Below are 2865 nucleotides of genomic sequence, written 5' to 3' on the forward strand. Positions count from 1 at the left end.
AGACTGAGTGACACTCCCCACACAACACTTGAGGGACATGCAGCAGAGCACAGTGGATTGTGGGGACAGTACGGGGGTCACTGAAAAGTCCTGGATTCCCGGGCATATGTCACACACAGCAGAGAGGTAGAGGATGCAAGAGGATGAAGATGGATCAAGCTATCTATCTTTTGTTTTTAGTTTTTGTCCTCTTGTCCATGCACAGTTTCTCTATAGCTTCTCCAGTGGAAGGTATAAGCCTTTGAGGTTCATCTGTTCAGTGGCTTGGCTTATCATCTGTCGGTCCATTTGGTTTTCTTCATTAGTCTGCAATAGGTAGGGGTCAGAGTCTGCATTGTGATCAATGAGGTGTTCTTCTCTCCTACATCTAGCCTTATAAGAACATTGGATCACACCATGCGAAGAAAGAGGCGGCCATCTCACGCTGATGGCACCTTTAATACAGCAGTTATTACCCTCTGACGGGGAGGGACGGGGTGTTTCATGCAACAAGAAGAAATAATACAATTTAGAAAAATAGATAAATAAAAAACAAAAAGTGTCAGGTTAGACTAGCATACCGTTAGGTGAAATATCTGCTCTACCATTTCAATTTGGCCATTTGGTTCTCCCGATAGAACTGATTGGTAATACAGAAGGAATCATTGCCATAGAATCATCATAAGAATGTCAAATAATAACATTAGCTAAGGCTGATAACCGTTCATCTTCAAGCGTCTATTGAGCTACACTGAAACAAAATATCAGGACAGACTCTTTCACTGTATGAAAATAAAGAAAACAGATCTAAAAATCCAGGGGTCGAGGGGTGAAGTTTTTGATCTAACAGGGAAGAGATGAATAATACACTATTGTCTGTTCCATGCTGTTGTGTCACTCATGTCTATTTACATGTGTTAGTGTGGATACCGGAGAGGAAGACTAGGCCATTATGTAATGATTATAGAGGAGGTATAATTCTTAGAGTCCAAATAGCTCCAAAGAGTAAGTTGCAGAGAGTTCTCTAAAACGAGGAACATATTTTTGATGATAATTACAATGACCACTGAGGAGATAAATAGAATATGATTTTTTTTTTCTTTCTTTCTTTTTTTGACAGGAAAATGGTGATATAATGAGTATTGTATCCACAGTCATGAAGGACGATGAGATTGGGAAAAGAGTCTTGGTTTGTTTCCTAAAGGAATAAGGGTAGGGTTTTATGTGAGCTAATTACACAAGCATGCATCAATGTTTTCTTCTTCCCCACCAAAGAGAAAATAGTTCACCCATGTTTTTTATGGCTGATGTTGTCAACCATCTCTTGGTTTTCAGTTCAGTTTGTCTTATTTTTTTCCTGTTCTGTCCTGTTCTTTTCCCTGTGTTTCATAGAAAAAGCTGGAGGTAAAATATCAGGGAGTAGTACGAGGCTCTGAACAATTTCGCTGCGGAGATTTGGGGGGATTTCAGGGGATCTTCATATCTTTTGTTCTCCTGTGAAGTCATTTTCAAATGTTGTGCTTTGTGGTGGGGAGGGACGAGGGCAGGGTTCTTCGTGCCATTGGCCAGTCACGCTCACGTCATCAGCATTCTATCACCAGGATATCTGTAGACAGAAAGAGAGAGGGGAGGGAATGGGCAGTGAGAGAGAATGGGAGAGAAAAAAGCAGAGGTCATTAAAACATGAGTCAGACCACCCATCTCTGATCCCCTTTAGTTTATTGAACATGAGCGTGCGCACGCATTCACGCGAAACTACGCATCGCACAGCACCACGAGAGCGTGAAACACGCGAAACTGCGTAGCACCCTGCATTCCTCGTCTTCCCACCCAGGGCCTGGGATGACACACAGTGAGTCACTGTCATTTAGGGTGGGCTTTTGCCCTCCCTGGTTCCTGCGTAAAAACAAAGCCGCGGTGACCACTGTGTGAGTGTGCACGGCCGACCAGCCTGGCCGATATTCAGAGTGACAGGAGCGTCCGCATAGGGAGTGACTCTTTAATCAGCTTCAATTAAGGCCAGGGAGAGCGGAGCAAACTCACTTAGCAGCCTGGGTGACTCTCCTCCTCTGTGTTCATGTCTTCCTACATTAAACACAACTCTTAATCTGCTCATTTGCTGCACGTTCGAATCCTCAGCGTTCATTTAACTATGAGAGTGTACAAAGGCATGCAGGACCATTTTGGTTACACTGTTAAAAATAGATTAATCAACACTGAGGATTTTAGCATGTACTGATGGAAAACAGGAAGAGCATTTTCTAAAAAGCCCTCTTAAAGTGTGATTGCAACACAAAAATGTAAAATATTGCTCTAAATAGCACTTTTTCTTCAGGGCTTTCTGGTCGGTAGATGTATTACCTGAAAACCACAGGTTTGGTGAGACCCCTCTAGAGCGAGTGCAGGGTGATTCATGTGATCTGAAGGAACGCTTTGTGGGTGGGCCATTAGACATAGCGACTGTATTGTAGCACATATCCAGCTACTATCCACGGGAGATCCAATTACGGACCCCACAGTAAAGGTGCCTACATTAGACTATTGTAAATCATGATAAACAAAGCAGGCACTGACATGGCGTACGCAGGTAACAGCTCACATAAAAGCTCCCAAAAGCCAGTCAGTAGATTAATCCTGTAATCAAGGTGTCCTATGAGTGTGTTGCATGGTTTTGAGACAGACTTATTCTGTTTTGCTAATTATATTTTTTGCCCAAAAATATGGACATACTGTTCGGAAGAAAGGAACACTTGTTCTATTTTGTCCTGAGAGAGTCTGTTGTTTACAACAAATGTCTACCTCTCTTGCCGGCTGCACCACAGGTGGCTGAGAGAAGGAATGGTAGTTTATGTAGAAAAATAAATCTCCCTCTCTCACACGCACGCA

The 2865-nt window shown here is 42.8% G+C and overlaps 1 protein-coding gene across 1 annotated transcript in view; it reads right to left on the bottom strand.

The window, feature by feature from the left end:
- Positions 1 to 284: 284 nt before the first annotated feature.
- The window catches only part of mafa (MAF bZIP transcription factor a), a 107049-nt gene continuing 104468 nt past the window's right edge, over positions 285 to 2865 (bottom strand). Inside the window, exon 3 of the mRNA XM_084062143.1 lies at positions 285 to 1585. The gene's annotated coding sequence lies outside the window, so the exon portion shown is untranslated. The remainder of the gene's footprint in view (positions 1586 to 2865) is intronic.

Source organism: Gymnoscopelus microlampas (assembly GCF_963454915.1).
Source record: "Gymnoscopelus microlampas genome assembly, chromosome: 1".
Lineage (NCBI taxonomy): Eukaryota > Metazoa > Chordata > Actinopteri > Myctophiformes > Myctophidae > Gymnoscopelus > Gymnoscopelus microlampas.